This window comes from Rhineura floridana, chromosome 10, assembly GCF_030035675.1.
Source record: "Rhineura floridana isolate rRhiFlo1 chromosome 10, rRhiFlo1.hap2, whole genome shotgun sequence".
Classification (NCBI taxonomy): domain Eukaryota; kingdom Metazoa; phylum Chordata; class Lepidosauria; order Squamata; family Rhineuridae; genus Rhineura; species Rhineura floridana.
Genome location: NC_084489.1, coordinates 60,027,710 through 60,046,838, shown reverse-complemented (window position 1 = coordinate 60,046,838; position 19,129 = coordinate 60,027,710). Strand labels below are relative to the sequence as shown.

Here is a 19,129-nt window from a genome sequence, read left to right as displayed (position 1 = left end):
TCCTTGTTAATACCTTTTCCCACAACAACAGACCTCCCTAGGAGCTAATAAGCATGAAAAGAAAGTGTTAGCTCCTGAAAAGAGTATTCTCAGTGGCTGGCTCACCTCCTTTCACTCTGATTGGCTCCAATCAGAAGGAAAGGACCAGAAAGCATGTTAGAAGACTCTTCTCAGTGGCTACACACTCACCTTTCATGCTGATTGGCTGGTAGGATGTTGGAGACATTGGGACCCTGCTGGGACCCTGCTCTCACAAAGGCGTGAGGTCTAAGACCCTCCCCAACACCGAGACGTCTACACCCCTGAAAGAGAGACAGAGAGAGAGAGGAGAAGAGGAAGAAGAAGATATCAATGAAAAGCACTAGAAATTACTGGACGTTTATCTCTCAGTCCATTTGACCTTCAGGAAGAGAATGGTCCAAAACACTTTTATTAAAAGGAAGTCTTTGTTCTGAAGTGTCAATGCATTGTCATTTTATGTTGTAAGTTTTGTTACAAGGCAGCACTAAGTAAATCTGTTTCCACAAGAAACTCTGGACTCCTCAGTGAGGTTATCAGTAGTGGTAGACAAGGCTGGGGCCAGGCATGCCAGGGCCCTCGGGCACCAGCCTGCCCTGGACTCCAGAGTGTGCGCGTGCATTCCCACACACCCCACCTTCAGGCTGATGCCTCTGCCGCCATCTTGGTTGATGGCATGCATAAATGCTATGCGTGCACATCCCTGCCATCAACCAAGATGGCGGCAGTGGCATCAGCACCTTAGGGAAACCTTGGCCACCATCTTGATTAATGATAGCCCTGTGTGCACAGCGCATGTACTCACAAAAGACAGCAGAGACAGGTAGGTGGAGCCAGTGAACAGGCGGGCGGCTTGGAGCCTCTCTACCAGCGCAAATTGCGGAAGGGGAATGCTACTCCTCCCTCACCCTATCAAGGGGCCCCTTTGGCCCTACAGGCCCTCGGCCAAGGCCTGAACTGGCCGCCCTTTGGCGCCAGCCCTGGTGGTGGACAAGCTATTTTGAAAGATAGCTTGCTACCATGACTGATCCAACTTCCGCTGCAACACACAGTTTTTAGGAAGGTTTAAATATGTTCTACAGTATACTCTCAGTTTACCTATAAAATGATGCTGAGGCCCAATAGTCCTGACTAACACCATGAACTGAGTATATGCCTTAATTGGAATGCTTCACAGAAGCCTCTGCCACACTCATAGGTTCACTGTCAGATGTGCAGGTGTCCTTTAGCAGACAAATCCATGTAGAAAGGATTCCAAGAATGGAACTACGAAGTTTGAAAACTATTATGAAGTTTGAACATTTTTGAACGCCACCATTTTTTGCAGAATTAAATTAGAGATAAATTAGAGATCATGCTTTTAATTATCTTTGCCCAAATACGATCCACTAAACAGTTCTCTTTTTTTGTGGGTTCTTCCATTCTGAGCATCACTGTAAGATAGAATAAAGCCTGAACACTATACCAGCTTAATACAATAGTTTCACCTCCAAGCTGAATGTTGTTGTAGTTTATTTCAAGCCTATTTCTGAAATAGTCCCTTATAATCTCTGGCTCAAAGTAAGCTACAAAACAAAACAAAAATATACTTTGCCAGAGAAGTCTGTATGAAATATATGTGAATGGGGGAAAATACAGGAATAACTTTACACATGAATAGGCATACTAAGCATAATGAAACTGCATAAACTATTTATGCACATGCTTGCAAGACTGAAAGACTCTGAATGCAGCCCTAAACCTACTGATAAAGAAGAAAAGCCTTTTAATCATAGAATCATAGAATCATAGAGTTGGAAGGGGCCTTGTAGGCCATCGAGTCCAACCCCCTGCTCACAGCAGGAAATCCACAGCTAGAGCATCTCCCGCAGATAGCTGTCCAGCCTCTGCTTGAAGACATCCAGCGAAGGGGATCCCACCACCTCCCTAGGCAGTCAGTTCCATTGCCGAACCGCCCTTACTGTCAAGAAGTTCCTTCTAATGTCCAATCTGAATCTATGCTCCTGCAACTTAAAACCATTAGACCTAGTCCTACCCTCTGGGGCAGCAGAGAACAAATCTGTACCCTCCTCTATGTGACAGCCCTTCAGGTACTTAAAGAGTGTAAAACATACGAAATTCACTTTTTTCCATAGTCTATCTTAATTAATTGTCAAATCCCATTATCATCATTTCATTTTTTTCTTTCAACAAAAAGTCCAAAAGAGGCTTCCATTCCTTAAGAAATGTATCTGTCGTTTTTTCTCTGAGAAGGCATGTCAATTTGTCCATCTCTACTAAGTCCATTAATTTCAACAGCCATTCTTCCGTTGTTGGTATTGATTCCATTTTCCACTTTTGTGCATATAATAATCTTGCTGCCGTAATCATATATAATATTATTCTTCCATATTTCTTTTCCTTTTGTTTATCTATAAAACCCAATAAAAAAAATTCTGGCTTTGACTGAATATTTATCTTTAAGATTTTTTGCATCATCCTACCTATCTGTGCCCAAAATAATTTTGCCTGTTTACACGACCACCACATATGATAAAAAGATCCTTCTTGTTGTTTACATTTCCAACATACATTAGAAACATTACTATACATTTTTGACAACTTTTCTGGAGTCATGTACCTGTTGCTCCCTTTGATCCATCATCATCCTTTTCTTCCTCTACCTTTTTCTGTTGACTTTGTTTCCCAGGAATTATATCCATATCTTTAATTTTATCTTCTTCCATGTCTTTTGAAGCTTTTCTCAAGAAATCCCTTGCTTTTTGAACAGTATTCAATCGATACTTCTGTTGTCTAAATGTAAAAATCACTCCCTCTGGAACATCCCATCTAAATTGAATTTTACATTGTTTGAGTTTTTCTGTGAAGAAAGCGTATTCTTTTCTCTTACGTAGAAGTCTAATAGGAATTTCCTTCATCACCAGTATTTCTTTACCGTCAATTTTGAAGACATTGTTAAAATGATGTTGCAAAACCATATCTCTGGTCTTCTTTTTTAGAAAGTAAACAAGCACATCTCTTGGGATTTTTTTCATTGTTGCGTATCTGGAATTAATTCTATAAACTTTATCTATTTCAAATTCCATCCGATCTTCATCCCAGTCCAAGGATTTTACCAAAGCATTAACAATTTTCTCTCTGATATCTTCACCTGTTTCCTCAGGAATTGCACGGAATCTCAAGCAATATTCTTTATCTCTAAGTTCCATGACAGCAATATAGTCCAAATTTTTTTCCAATTCCACATTTAAAATATCTGTTCTATTCTCTAAGGTTTGCACCTTGTCTTTAACATTTTTTACATCCTGTGTTAGTTGCCCCATTGTATTTTTAATCTGATCCACTTCTGTTTTGATATGGTCTTTTAAATCTTTGAAATCCTTTTTCATATTGCAAAATTCATTTTTAAATTCTTGTCTGTCCTGTTTCATCTCTTGTTTCATCTCTTGTTTAAGATAATTAATCCCCTCCATAATTTTCTGGAACATGTCTATCCCTTCCTGTGTATCAGTTGAACTTCTTCGCTCTAAAACTTTGGCTGCTTTCCTGGTTGTCATTCTTGAAAAAAAAAAACCTTTTCTATTATTAGCCAATGTTCCCAAACTTAGAGGCAAACTGTTTCTTTTTTTTTTCCCCAACAACAAAAGAGTTAATATTCCAGGTCTGTTAATATGATCTAACCAGCACGGTTCTTATCTCCAGCACGTTCAGGAATGTAAAACAAATCCAGTTCTCAGCATCCAGCAGTTAGTAACATACACAAACAGCAGATTCGTTCAAAATAAATAATCCAAGAAAAGGAATAAAAAAATAGTCTCAGATATATTTCCTTCAAATAATCAAATCATCTTATCTAATAAGTTGCCTCTTATCCGTTGTAATCTTTGTAATTCCAAATTTAAGCCAGCTTTTTGTCATAAAAAAATAAAACGAGTTCTTTGAATTGCTCCCTTCTTCCTTAACTTTATATAAAAGAAAAAAGTGTGACTCACCCAAGTTTCAGAATTGCTGATTCGTAAACAAGTCTCTTTTACGGTAGTAATTTAAGTCAAATGATAAGATTTAGACAGAAGGAGGCTCGCTTGTTAAAAACGTTTTTGGAAAGAAAAAAAACGTCTCGCTTATTTTCAGCACAGCTTGTTGGAAATCCGGACTTCGTCTTCCGCTGCTAGATATGCCTTCTTATCTCAGGGGATTCCTGATCAAATCCAGCCATCTACAGCTCAACGAAGTTTCATGGATAATCTCTTCGGTCCCCCTTTATCTTGGAGAACATTAACGCCAGTCAAAGATTCCTCTTGACAGGCTTTTAACTGAAAAAAGCTTCCTCTGAGACAGAGCTCCCTCAGAGACAACCACCAGCCAGCACTCCTTCCGGGAAGTCCAGCTAGTGACCTGATCAAAAAAAGAGATGAGATTAGTTTGACAAGATTTTTTCTTGACAAACCCATGCTGGCTCCTTCTAATTACAGCATTGTCATCTAGATAGTTGCTAATGGACTCTTTTATTATCCGTTCTAATATCTTTCCCGGTATTTTTATTTATTTATTTTATTACATTTCTATTGAAGTCAGACTGACCGGCCTGTAATTCCCCGGATCTTCTTTTTTACCCTTTTTAAAGAGCGGGACGACGTTTGCCCGTCTCCAATCCTCCGGCACCTCTCCCGTTCTCCATGATTTCTCAAAGAGATTTCTCACTGAGACTTAATTCTAAGCAAACATGTGAGGATGGGTGGTTGTTGATTTTTACATTTTTAAAGGAAAAATGAAATAAACTACTCTCACAGAGATATGCACATCAGTTAACTAGGAAATCCAAATGGGAAGATAGTAAGAAAGGTCATATTTGTGACATTTTTTTAAAAGAAAGCACAAAATAATGTTTAATAACAAATTTTAAAAATTGCACCATTAACTGCAACACACTGGCTCCAATCTGGGCAAAGTCAGGCATTTAAGACAGCAATCCTATACCCACTTAACTGAGAATAAGCCCCACTGAGTTCAATAGGACTTCCTTCTGAGTAGACATGTATAGAATTGTACCACAAGACTGCATTCTAAACACTCAGGAATAAGCCCCATTGGATACAGTGGGACATACTTCTAAGTAAACATTCATAGGTGTTGTACAGTCCATTTATTTCCACAGAAATTATTCCAGTTCAAATCATTTTGTTTTTATATGTCTTCAAGTCGATTACAACTTATGGCAACCCTATGAATCAGCAACCTCCAATTGCACCTGTTATAAATCACCCTGATCAGATCTTGTAAGTTCAGCTCTGTGGCTTCCTTTATGGAATCAATCCATCTCTTGTTTGATCTTCCTTTTTCTATTCCCTTCTGTTTTTCCCAGCATTATTATCTTTTCTAGTGAATCATGTCTTCCCATTATGTGTCCAAACTATGATAACCTCCATTGCATCATTTTAGGTTCTAGTGATCGTTCTGGTTTAATTTGTTCTAACACCCAATTATTGGTCTTTTTCGCAGTCCATGGTATGCGCAGAGCTCCCCTCCAACACCTCATTTCAAATGAATTTATTTTTCTCTTATCCACTTTTTTCACTGGCCATCTATGCTTTCTGTGTTGCTGTTATATCTGCCATTTGTTTTTTCTCTATTATTTCACTTGCAATTGTTTTTGCCATTGTTTGACTTGCTGTAAGCTATTTCATATGCAGCATGTTTTTGTTTTCCTTTCTGTACGTCGCTTTGAGTCCTATTTTTTGAAAAAAGTGACTAACAAATGCTATTAATAAATAAATAAACAAATAAACTATCGCATCCATACATAGAGATCGGGAATAACATGGTCTGAATGACCCTGACTTTAGTGTTCAGTGATACATCTTTGCATTTGAGGACCTTTTCTAGTTCTCTCATAGCTGCCCTCCCCAGTCCTAGCCTTCTTCTGATTTCTTGACTATTGTCTCCATTTTGGTTAATGACTGTGCCAAGGCATTGATAATCCTTGACAAGTTCAATGTCCTCATTGTCAACATTAAAGTTACATAAATCTTCTGTTGTCACTACTTCTTGATGTTCAGCTGTAGTCCTGCTTTTGTGCTTTCCTCTTTAACTTTCATCAGCATTCGTTTCAAATCATTACTGGTTTCTGCTAGTAGTATGGTATCATCTGCATATCTTAAATTATTGATATTTCTCCCTCCAATTTTCCCACCTCCTTCATCTTGGTCCAATCCCGCTTTCGTATGATATGTTCTACATATAGATTAAGCAAATAGGGTAATAAAATACACCCATCTCACACCGTTTCCAATGGGGAACCAGTTGGTTTCTCCGTATTCTGTCCATACAGTAGCCTCTTGTCCCGAGTATAGGTTGCGCATCAGGACAATCAGATGCTGTGGCACCTCCATTTCTTTTAAAGCATTCCATCGTTTTTCATGATCTACACAGTCAAAGGCTTTGCTGTAATCTATAAAGCACAAGATGATTTTCTTCTGAAATTTCTTGGTCTGTTCCATTATCCAACGTATGTTTGCGATATGATCTCTAGTACCTCTTCCCTTTCTAAATCCAGCTTGAACATCTGGCACTTCTCATTCCATATATGGTAAGAGCCTTTGTTGTAGACTCTTGAGCATTACTTTACTTGCATGGGATATTAAGGCAATAGTTTGATAATTACTGCATTCCCTGGGATCCCCTTTCTTTGGAATTGGGATGTATACTGAACGATTCCAGTCTGTGGGCCATTATTTTCTTTTTCAATATTTGTTGACAAATGTTTGTTAAAATTTGGACAGATTCAGTCTCAGTAGCTTGTAGCAACTCTATTGGTATGCCATCTGTTCCCGGTGATTTGTTTCTTCCAAGTATTTTAAGAGCAGCTTTCACCTTACGTTCTTCATTATACGGTTCTACCATGAATGGATCTGTCTTCCTTGCATCTCTTTTATAGAGTTCTTCAGTGTATTGCTTCCATCTTCCTTTTATTTTATCTCAGCCAGTCAGTGTGTTCCCCTGTTGATTATTCAACATCCCTATTCGTGGTCTGAATTTCCCTTTCATTTCTCTAATCTTTTGGAATAGGGCTCTTGTTCTACCCTTTTTGTTGTCCTCTTCTATTTCTATACAATAACTATTGTAATAGTTCTCTTTGTCCTTATGTACTAGTTGCTGTATTATTGCATTTAGGGTTCTAACCGTGTTTCTATCTCCTTTTTCTTTTGCTTTCCTTCTCTCTTTAACCATTTTAAGAGTTTCTTCAGTCATCCATTGAGGTCTTTCTCTCTTTTTAACTAGAGGTATTGTCTTTTTGCATTCTTCCCTGATAATGTCTGTGACTTCACTCCATAGTTCTGGTTCTCTGTCAACTAAGTTTAAAGCCTCAAATCTGTTCCTTATTTGATCTTTATATGCTTCTGAGATGTTATTTGAATTGTATTTTGGCATTATGATTTCTTTGTCATTCTTCTGTAACTTTACTCTGGTTTTAGATACGACCAGGTCATGATGTGTACTGCAGTCTGCTCCTGGTCTTGTTTTTGCAGAAGGATGGAACTTCTCCATCTTCTGCTACCAATTATATAATCAATTTGATTCCTATATTGATCATTTGGTGATGTCCATGTGTACAGTCATCTTTTTGTTTGCTCAAAAAATGTGTTTGCAATAAACAAATTACCGGTTTAAGAGAATTCAATAAGTCTTTCTCCTGCTTCATTTCTATCTCCTAAGCTCCATTTCTCCACAACTCCTAGTTCTTCTCTGTTCCCTACTTTCGCATTCCAGTCCCCCATGATTATCAGCACATCTTGTTTTGGTGTGTGATCAATTTCTTCCTGTACTTCTGCATAAAATCTTTCCAATTCCTCTTCTTCTGTGTTTACCGTTGGAGCATAGACTTGGATGATGGTTATGTTAATAGGTTTCCCATTAAATCTCATTGATATCACTCACTCAGATCTTGCGTTATAGCTCCTAATTGCTTTTGCTACATCACTTCTCACTATTAAAGCAACTCAATTTCTTCTTAATTTCTCATTTCCTGCATATGTTTTGTAGTTGCCTGACTGAAAATGTCCCATTCCCATGCATTTTAATTCACTCATGCCAAGTATTGTAATGTTGATACGTTCCGTTTCTTGCTTGACAATTTCTAACTTCCCTGTTTCATATTTCTCACATTCCATGTTCCTATTGTGTATGTGTTGCGCTGCAGCCAACTCAGAAGGGACAGGAAGGGGGGAGGCATGAGTTTCAGGCACCTCCGCAGCCAGAAGAAGCAGAGTTGGGGATTGTTGTGTCTGAGCAGGATCGTGCGGGAGGGGGGTAGCCTGCTCTCCAGCCAGTTCCCACGAGTAACGCCCTTTCCGAGGAGCCGAGCGCACCGCCCCCAGTTGATGCAGAGGACTTGTGGGGGGAAGCTTCAGAGTCAGTGCCAGCTCCTCCTTTACCAAGCAGTTCCCAGGAGGATTCCAGTGTGGCACCGCCCCCTGACCTCGAGCCTGTTGCTCGGGAGCAGGTGTCTTCAGATGAGCTGTTGGATGCGCGTCCCCTGTCTCCTCGTTCCCGTCACCGCGAGAAACGGACAGGGCAAAGACAGGAATTACGAAGGAGTCAGAGATTACGTTCGAAAACATTTCCTATATAAGCCTGCCGCTCTCAGTGGGGGGTTGTTGAGTCAACTTCCTTCACACGCTGCAGAGCATGTCTAGAGTATAGTTAGGGACTCTAGTGAGTTAGCGTAGGGTTTCCTATGAAGCGCAATGCCTTTGATGTATCCGTTACTCTAATAAAATGAGATTTACACACTCCAGCCTCATTCTTTCGGCTCTGGACGGGACAGTATGTCATACAACTCCTGACTCTCCTTTCGCACCTGTGGGCATCAGCCTCCAGGCTTCCTTTCGGCTTTGACCCAGATGTGTCATTAGTCACACTGCTACTTGTCCTTGTCCTTTGGTCTTCCCCAGTTGGTTGTTGAGTGCCTTCTGACCTGGGTGTGTGTGTCTCGTCTTCCAGCACTATCTTGTGTTGCATTTTGGATAGTCTATTCATATGGTTTTCATGGTAAGAGGTATTCAGGGGTGGTTTACCATTGCCTTCCTCTGAGTCTCAATCAATAGTATTTAGAAATCAATAGTATTTAGAAATATTTAGCTGTGGCTGGATTATGCCCATTATTTAAAATTCCGTTCCAATTAATGAGGAATTGTTGGAAACAACACACTACAGCATTACTTGCTTCAAAATATTATCTGTTGATAAAAGAGAAGACCTAAAATGTTATCTGGCTGTTTAATTAACAGGTGAGGCTCATTTGAAAAGGGTCAGTAACTTTTTCCACAGCACTGAACTGCAGGAACTGTTAGCAAGTGGCCTTTCTGTTCTTGCTGGGCAGATGCATAGGCTCACAGGAGGTTATAAGATCAAATCCATGAACTGAGGAGGATCTACAACAAATAAATTGATTGATGCAATAAAAAACTGTGCTTTTTAAAAGCAAGTCTGAACTGAGCTTGGCTCCCTTTCAAGCAGCAGTGCCACCGCTATAATGACCATCTGAGACCTGAGAGGAGGACAGTGACTGATGCTTTTCTCCACGTTCTCTTACTGTCTGTGGTTAGGTAGAAGGTGACCAGTAGATGTCCTGATGCCAACTTCTGCTGCCAGGTTAAAAAGAGTTTGGCTGCACAGACTTTAAAAAGTATAGTGACTCTGTTGTTTTGTTGTTTTATTGTCACTAGTTTTATTCTTTTGACTACTTCCACTGTTGTGTTATTTGGTTTTATTGGTTTATTGCTTGCAATTTTATTTTTTACGGTTATTTCAAAACTATTTCAAGCCACCATGTTGCCCAGCAGTAATTCAGAGACTATTCTCAACATCATACTGATGCTTATACTTAATACTGCTCAAATGTTTGTAGACTGCTGTATTTGTGAGAGAACAAGGGGAAAAAAGAAAGGAGTATACTTCATGTGCACACAGTCTTCATTTGGGGATCACAAACTTCCTATGACAAGGAGAAATTTCTGGTTGTAAATTCTTGTATTCATTTTATAGTATTGGATACTGTGCTGGACTGTATATTCCCAAAGGTGTGGCATCAATCATTGTATGTTCCTTCTTCCAAGGCTTCTTTGGTACAACCTGAAACCTGCACAACACCTAACACAGCCTCATTTAATTGCCTGCTACCTTCTCTCACATTCTATTTTAATACTGTGACTAGATGCAGACATCATGGCTGCACCATCAGCCAACTTCCCCCCAATTTCTGCAGAACTTGAAAGCTTGCACACTATTTTGTGACATTTTGGGTTGGCTAATATGGATTTTTTCTTATGGGCTCAAGTTCCACACAAATGTTTGTTCTGCATTTCTAAGGAGTCATTTAGTGTGACAGCACTTGCACTTTGGAAGTTCCAATCGTTAGGCAGGCACCATCACTGTGGTCTCTTAGATGCCTGCTGAAAACTTTTCTGTTTCAGCAGGCCTATCCAGGCACATGATTTGGTTAAAGGATATGGTAGAAATTTGATTTAGTTCATGTTTAAAGGCAAACCTACCTCATTCACACTTTCTGAAATAATATGTGAACTGACACACAGCCATCTTTCAGAATTCCCACTTCTATGGATTTTGCAACGCAGTTTACCAGCCTAGTAACACGTACAAAAATGCACAGGCTAGGGTAAAATGTTCAGAACAATGTATATATTAGAGAAAATAATATACAAAAATTGAATTATATTAAGAAAAATTGTATTTCAAAAATGTGTATATTAGGCAAAATTACATACAAGCATGTATTGATTAGGAGAAATTTGCACTAATATGCTGAAAAAAATTATGAGGACAAAATAAAACAATTCACAAACTGATGCAGAAATGTGGAGAATGGAACTTAAGACTAAGACTGGAAAAATTAGAAACACAGAGAAACCAAAATTGATATATTTGCCCATCCCGATTTGGTTACATCTGTTCTTAAATTTTAGATGTTTTATTGTTTTTAGATTTTTTAACAATTTTTAAATGCATTTTTTATCATAGACAGGCTCATTTGGAAGGAAGGACAGGATATAAAATTTAATAAATAAATGAATATAGCTCCCTTTACCTTTTGTTACAGTAGTGGTTTTCCCAGTTCATTAATATTATAACATCTCTGCAAGCTTATAATGAATTTATTCACAGCCACTGCTTACCCCATGGAATCTAAGAATAGCCTGCTTCCTCCAAGAACTAAAATTCTTAGAGTTCCATGAGAAGCAGAAATTATTCTAAACTCACTCTCACAGAAGAATTCCATACATGTGCACTCAAAAAGTAAGTTCCACTGACTTCAGTGAGCTTTATTCCCCAATAAATGGGCACAGGACTGTAGCCTTGTATTCAACTAAGACCTATGCAATGGAGGGCTGTAGAAAGTGGAGTCCCTCAAGGATCAGTATTGGGACCTGTACTTTTCAACTTGTTCATTAATGACCTAGAATTAGGAGTGAGCAGTGAAGTGGCCAAGTTTGCTGATGATACTAAATTGTTCAGGGTTGTTAAAACAAAAAGGGATTGTGAAGAGCTCCAAACAGACCTCTCCAAACTGAGTGAATAGGCAGAAAAATGGCAAATGCAATTCAATATAAACAAGTGTAAAAATATGCATATTGGAGCAAAAAATCTGAATTTCACATATACGCTCATGGGGTCTGAACTGGCGGTAACCGACCAGGAGAGAGACCTCGGGGTTGTGTAGACAGCACAATGAAAATGTTGACCCAGTGTGCGGCAGCTGTGAAAAAGGCAAATTCCATGCTAGGGATAATTAGGAAAGGTACTAAAAATAAAACAGCCGATATCATAATGCCGTTGTATAAATCTATGGTGCGGCCGCATTTGGAATACTGTGTACAGTTCTGGTCGCCTCATCTCAAAAAGGATATTATAGAGTTGGAAAAGGTTCAGAAGAGGGCAACCAGAATAACCAAGGGGATGGAGCGACTCCCTTATGAGGAAAGATTGCAGCATTTGGGGCTTTTAGTTTAGAGAAAAGGCGGGTCAGAGGAGACATGATAGAAGTGTATAAAATTATGCATGGCATTGAGAAAGTGGATAGAGAAAAGTTTTTCTCCCTCTCTCATAATACTAGAACTCGTGGACATTCAAAGAAGCTGAATGTTGGAAGATTCAGGACAGACAAAAGTACTTCTTTACTCAGCGCATAGTTAAACTATGGAATTTGCTCCCACAAGACACAGTCATGGCCACCAGCTTGGATGGCTTTAAAAGAAGATTAGACAAATTCATGGAGGACAGGGCTATCAATGGCTACTAGCCATGATGGCTGTGCTCTGCCACCCTAGTCAGAGGCAATATGTTTCTGAAAACCAGTTGCCGGAAGCCTCAGGAGGGGAGAGTGTTCTTGCACTCAGGTCCTGCTTGTGGGCTTCCCCCAGGCACCTGGTTGGCCACTGTGAGAACAGGATGCTGGACTAGATGGGCCATTGGCCTGATCCAGCAGGCTCTTCTTATGTTCTTATTGTTTCAGAAAGTGTGAATTCGGTAGATTTGGCTTGAAATGCAAACTGAACCTAATTTCTCCACCATCCTTAGTGACTGCCTTATCTACAATGCCAAAACAACCTCTTACAGAAATCAATCAGATCTTCATATAATCCCCACCCCTACTTCCAGTTTCCTTGAGATCCTGGAAAGGGACAAGCCCTGTTCTGGTATTCACTTCAGTACAAATGAATATGTGGAAGGGGCTGATCAGAGACTTTCCTGTTGGCCCTGCTCCCAGCTTCCATACATTTAAGGTTCCTGTTTGTATATAGGCTATCTATGTACATCCAAGTACACCTAGCTCCCATACATGTGATTCTGGACCATAAAAATATAATAGCCTATACACACAGCAGGATCCTTGAATACATGGAGGTCAAGGAGGGGGCTAGTTCTGCTCTTGTTTTGTTTGTATCCAAATTAACAGGCTATGAACAGGGCTATGGTAGTCTCAGGCAATGCAGGAAAAAAATTCTCTCTCTCCAGCAGATGATAGCGGCAGTCAACACTGTGAACACAGGCAAGACAAAAGACAAAACAAGGAGGGTGTTAAACTAAGAACAAAAGTAGACATTTAAAAAAAATCTATTTCAGCTTTTTTGATACTACATTCTTCCTCCTTTTTCAGAGGAAATCACAATGATGCTTTACTTTACATGTCATCCACTAGATGAAAGACAGGTAATAGGCACGGCAAGAGGTGATTACTTCTGCAGCAATAATAGCAGTCACATATAAGGAATCCCTGTGAAATTGGCTATTAGTAACTAATAGCTAATGATAGTTTCATTGTTGAAAGTTAGCAAAAGTCATCAATAGTCCTTTCCAGCTGCCAAAAATATTTCTAAAACACAAAATATCTGTTTTTTTCAACCAATAGTAAAACTATGTCTTGGTTTAGACTCACAGCTGCCTGCATGATACCAGCATCTTTAGAGCTAAAGGGGCCATGCCAGGATTGTGGCCTAGAAGCAGTCACACAGAAGCATCACTGATAAGAGCAACTGCCTCCATAGCTCTATAGAAGCCATGCATGCTGACTCCACCCACTCCACCTCTTACCTCCTTATATTCAGCAAGAAGGTTTGAAGTTCCCTGAACTGGACACACTTAGAAGCTTCCCCTTAACCACAATTTTTGATTGCAAGGAGGCTTGTAACCATGTTCAACTGAACATGCTTAGAAGTCTCTTTCAAACCTTCCTGCTTAATGTAGGAAGATTAGAGATGGGATTATCACAGCCACCCCATACACACAGGAGCATAGTGGCAAATTCAGAAGTGCAGGGTCCCTTCATGATAGTCACATCCACCACCCCCTTGTTTTACTGTGGGGTTGTTCTCCCACAACAACAGACATCCCTAGGAGCCAATCAGCATGAAAGAGAAGCGTGTTAGCAAATGAAAAGGGTCTTCTCTGTAGCCAACTCACCTTCTTTCACTCTGATTGGTTCCAATCAGCAGGAAAGGACAAAGAAGCATGTTAGAAGACACTTCTCAGTGGCTAACACACTCCCCTTTCATGCTGATTGGCTCATGGGATGATGGAGACATAGGGACCCTACTGGACCGCTGCTCCCAAAGAAAAAAGGGGTTTAAAGATTCCCCGAGACCCTGGACCACTACACCCCTGCATACACACAACCAAGCAGGTATGATGATACCACAGAAACTTCCAGTGCATGAGCTACTGTGGCACATCCAGGAAGAACCTAGCAACTTCAAGTCTCCAGGAATTCCCTGCACACAGGGTTTGTTCAAAGTCCCTTTTAATTCCCTCACACAAACCGCTCATAAGCACCTTTCCAGCTCAGCTGCACAATGCAAATGGAAGGAAGGACATCATTTTATAACACAGCATCCCAATAGCTCCCTTGGGTGAAGGCCTGCATGGAGAACATGGTTTTTTTTAAAAAAGTATGAAGAATGTGGAAGAAAGTTGCAAGAACCTGATAGTCCTGAACACATTGTATTAACTCTGAAGAAACTGATAGCATTCAAACAATTGAATAAGAATTTATGTGGCAGTTGCAGTAAAAATGCATGGGTGTGTGCTGCATGATGACGATTTCAAGAATCTGCACATTGTATTACACATGTGTTGGATCCAAGGAGGCTTGCCTGGCACTAGGGATGGGTGAGAAATTCAATTCAATTTGCATTTCAAGCCAAATCTATAAAATTCACACTTTCCAAAACAATATGAGAACTGAAACACAGCCATCCTTCGAAATTCATTTATCTCAATTTTGTGATGCAGTTTGGCAACTAAAAAGTGTTTACAAAAATGCGTGTGTTAGGAGAAACTGTGCATAAAAATGATATATTTGAGTGAAAATAACATACAAACAAGCATTATATGACAAGAAATTGCCTGCAAAAATGTGTACATTTGTCAAAACTCTACAAAAATGTGTTTATTAGGAGAAATTTGCACTAAAATGCTGGAGAATTTTCATGTGTTTTTTTAAAAAAACACACAAATTAATGCAGAAATTTGGAGCGCTGAATTTAAGATTGCGAAAATGAAAAACTGAGAGAACTGAAATTGACCTGGTGCCAATGTTGTCAGCATCAGACATTCTTCTTCTCCCAGGCATTTCCTCTTTATTTATAGCCTGTTTTTGGTGTTCATCTTTCAGAAGGGAGGGGAAGGATATTCACCTTGTCTTTGACTACTATTGGATGAAAACATTTAGTGTTATGTATAGTTTTAATTTTTTGCCTATATTGTAGTACCTTATATTTTTAACATTTTAAGTGGCTTTCAGACTTTTGTAAAAAGCAATGAATAATAATGTTGCACGCCACCCCAATATCTGAGCAGTGAGAGATCTCCAGAGGTCCCTCTGTTTACCCAGGGTTTGGTTTCCTTGGAAAGAAGCTCAGCAGAGACTGTCTGCTGTCTTTATGAAATATGGTTTATTTACATACATTTCAACCTGAGCTTAAGATGGAGGCGTTCAAAACTCCAGCAGTCCAATAGATCTTGCATTTTCTAGCAGGCTTACAAGAGGCTTCCTAAAGCCATGGTGCAGAGAGCCAGCCTCCCTCCCTTTCTCCAGCTCCCCGCCTTTCCTCAGACCCAACTAAAAACACAAACTTCTCTTTTGGCCCCCAGAGGGGGGGCTCTCCTGAAGAGTTTCAATAACAATAGGATCTCTCCCTGGCCCAGTTAATGGGCACTTGATAGACCCATTAACTCACCTGCCCACTCTATTAGACTAACACTCATCTGACCAGCAGAGCGGGTTTCTCACCTCCAGGTGCAGGGTTACAAATCAGAGGCTTGAAGGGGACTCACAGAAATCATCCATCTCAACCCCAAGCACATAATAATAATAATAATAATAATAATAATAATAATAATAAATACCCTTTTTAAGCCTAGTGATAACTAAAGGGAATAGGTGGCCTAGATCATACTTCATGGCTTGCTTATGCTTCTCTCCCCAGTACTGGAAAAGCAAGCCCAGTCCCAACGGCAGTCCCTATCACCTGGAAGAAAAATCTATTACCAGCCCATTCCTGCAGGGATTTTACTTTTCTTGCCAAACCACTCAGGGGACAGGAGTAAATCCTGGGATCAACCCAGAGTTAAAAATACTAAAAAGGTGCGCTTTGCTTTCACTATCCGAGATAACTTTCTAATCAGTGGTTCTAAGCACAGAAATGTGAGGTTATAGTTATTCTACTGCACTCATTTTGAACTGATGGATTGAAACAAAAAAACTGGATTGTGGACTAGCCTAAGGTGGCTCAGACCAAGGGCACATTTACAATTTATTTTGTCTTTTTTAAAAAATAAATATTTAAATACAGTGGTTTTGATGTGTCTCAGATATGTTACTGTTTAATACATTTAAACAGACTAGATAATGTATGCATGTGCAGTTTCACTGACTCTGACTCTCTCCAAACACACACACACACACACACACTTAGAGAATGAAACCTAGAATGAAAAGGAGTAACGTTCTAAAATCATTTTCAGTTAGTAAGAAAACAGGGTTCTTCAAAACCATTCAATACTTGGGGAAAAATCTATTGAAAAGCAGCATCAGCATAAACTGACTCTGTCTGTATGTATTGCACTGTATAGTTGTAAACATGACTATCAGAATTTCAAATAAGACATTTGGCTGATGGTATCCACAGCAGGATTTGCAGATCACTTCAGTCTTATAGAATGAATTTTACTGCTAACATTTGCACAGCAACCCTTCAAGTTCTATAGTCGGCAGCCTTCCCCCCCTTGACAAAACATCTGTATTAGAGTTGTGTGCCTTGAGAGGCTTCAAGATAACTACACTAAGGTAATGGGGCTGAATAACATGATATACCCCCAGTTTACAGTTATATTTATCAAGTGCAAACAAAAACAAGGTCACTTATGAGAAGGGGAAGGTAGCAATATAAAATACAAATATTTAAGCTTACATAGAAGAATAATGTTTTTCACAAGGTGAAAGGTCCTTTCATGTAAACTCTGACAGAACTGGATATTATAAGTTATTGTTAAAGAGCGTGTTGGGGGGGGTGGAAAGAAGCTTTAGAAGAGTTTTCTACTCTCATATTCAGTTCTATTCATCTCCCGTTCCTTATTCTAGATGTAAACTGGATCATATATTCTGTCTTGTAGCTCAGTTGTGAACAGACACAGCATGCTAAAGTATGTTATCTAAGCAACGAAGGCCTGGTCTGCTTGCAGATAATTCATCTAAGAAGTTTTGCTTCCCCTCATTATTTCTTACCGTGAATCTGGCCCAGCAACCATGAGTTTTGTTCCAGTTGTTAATGTACTAGTAATATATAAGAAGAAGTGGAAGTGGACTGCCTTCAAGTTGATTCTGACTTATGGCGATGCTATGAATAGGGTTTTCATGGTAAGTGGTATTCAAAGGTGGTTTACCATTGCCTTCCTCTGAGGCTGAGAGGCAGTGACTGGCCCAAGATCACCCAGTGAGCTTTGTGGCTTTGTGGGGATTCAAACCCTGGTCTCCCAGGTCGCAGTCTGACACCCTAACCACTACACTGCACTGGCTCTCAGTAATATATAAGCATCAGCTAAACATCCCATCTGGGTCTAATTCTATTATTCTGATTCACCTGCCCTCTATATATTGAAAATAAAATAAAATGAATTCACTTCATCCAATATCCATGTCTACTTTATAACAGTGTAAACAAACTATCACGTGACTATATATGCTTTAATTTGAATTCCTGCATTGACCAGGGGGTTGGTCTCGATGGCCTTATTGGACCCTTCCAACTCTACGATTCTATGATTCTATACCTGAGCACTGTTTTTATATCCTATTGTTACTCTTGGTTTGCTTTAGTGTATTGTATTGTAACTTTTGCTAGTTGGGCAATCCCCACCAGCCATTAGTTGGGTAATTGGAGTGGAGACGACCATGGACTGCATGAGGTGACATAACAGGATTTCTGAAAAATGTTCAGGTCCTTTGGAAGACATGGCTACCTATTCTCCCAGGGAAACCCATCAGGCACCAGAAAAGTAGTAAACTTAGCCATCCTGTGTGAAAAAGGTGATAAAGACTTGTACCAAAGGATCTTCTGAGAAAGAATCCACAAACGTGAGAGAAAAGAGATGGGCTGGCCACTGCATGCTGAAGCTAGAGAACATCAGCAGGATGTATTGCAGCGTGGAGGGGAGGAATGGGCCCGCTATTGGGATCTGATGATGTTACACTGGCTTTTATGAATTTGTATATTTTTAAAATGCCATTCTCTTTGTTTTAATTTTTTAATGTATGCATGATTTTAGGGATGCAATTTTGATTATTTTTTTGTTATCTTTGTTTATAACTTTTTGATTGTGTGCCACTTTGGGAAGACCATTTGTTTTGAAAAGTAGCATATAAGTTGAATATAAATAAATAGCGCTGCCCTATTGGAACCTTGACCTCTGCTTTGCCTGGCTTGTCTTATTGGAGCCTGACCTTTCCTTTGCTTGACCTTGCCTCACTGGGACCTTAATCTTCCCTTGCTTTTTCTCTGCTGGAACCCAAACTCATGCTTAGCACACATGCCCTTCCTCAGACTAGAAAACTGTCCAAATGAGACTGTCCTCATGTCTAAGACAGAATATGCAACAATAAAAAAAGTTAAATCAACCATAAAAGACAGAACATCAAACAAAAACAATAAAACTACGGCCATAAATAAACTGATTACACATTACACACATTACACATACATAAACCAGGATATAGAAACTTACAGCTGAAGAACATGAAGAACCCCAAAGCCCTTCAAATAATGCTGTCTTTGGCAAGTGCCTAAAACCACTATGGAAGAAGCAAGATGAACCTTTAATGGGGAATTTTATATATACATACATGTATAGCTAATGGGGAATTCTTTATACATAAACAATAAGCAAAATGTATTCTTTTATAAAGCTATAAAGGTTTCTAATATTTTAATAGTATAGTAGCAAGCCAAAAAAAAAACCTTTTCTCTTTGGAACTGACTTCCCTGACCATGCTGGTTTGTTTGGAACTATTTGTACTCAAAATAATTGATAACACTGTGCT

At 39.4% G+C, this 19,129-nt stretch overlaps 1 protein-coding gene across 4 annotated transcripts in view; it reads right to left on the bottom strand.

The window, feature by feature from the left end:
* The window catches only part of LOC133365140 (MAM and LDL-receptor class A domain-containing protein 1-like), a 319,039-nt gene that overhangs the window by 212,424 nt on the left and 87,486 nt on the right, over positions 1-19,129 (bottom strand). The gene's annotated exons all lie outside the window — the stretch shown is intronic.